Raw genomic sequence first — 450 nt, 5'->3', positions numbered from 1 at the left:
TTTAGTTTTTTATCTTTGTTGTGTAATAAGTATTTCACCTTTAATTTTAATTTTAATTTTATTAGTTTTTTCCTGTAAAGCACATTGTGTTGCATTCATGTCTGAAATGTGCTGTATAAATAAAGCTTGATTTGATTTGATGTTCTGAGGGCAAAACCCTGGCAGTCATTCTGAATGCAAATTGTGGGTGAATAAACATTCCAATTGTTGGATATCCCCATTCAGGCTGGATTCCAATAGGAATTAGACATCACTTTGCAAGCCAGCATAATGTGACGTGATGCTGGTGGCCAGCATATTTTTAATTTTTATTTAACTAGGCAAGCCAGTTAAGAACAAATTCTTATTTACAATGACGGCCTACACCTGCCAAACATGGATGACGCTGGGCCAATTGTGCGCCGCCCTATGGGACTCCCAATCACGGCCGGATTGTGATACAGCCTTGGT

This window comes from Coregonus clupeaformis, chromosome 4 (assembly GCF_020615455.1).
Source record: "Coregonus clupeaformis isolate EN_2021a chromosome 4, ASM2061545v1, whole genome shotgun sequence".
In the NCBI taxonomy this organism is placed as follows: Eukaryota; Metazoa; Chordata; class Actinopteri; order Salmoniformes; family Salmonidae; genus Coregonus; species Coregonus clupeaformis.
Note: the sequence above shows the minus strand (reverse complement) of the source record.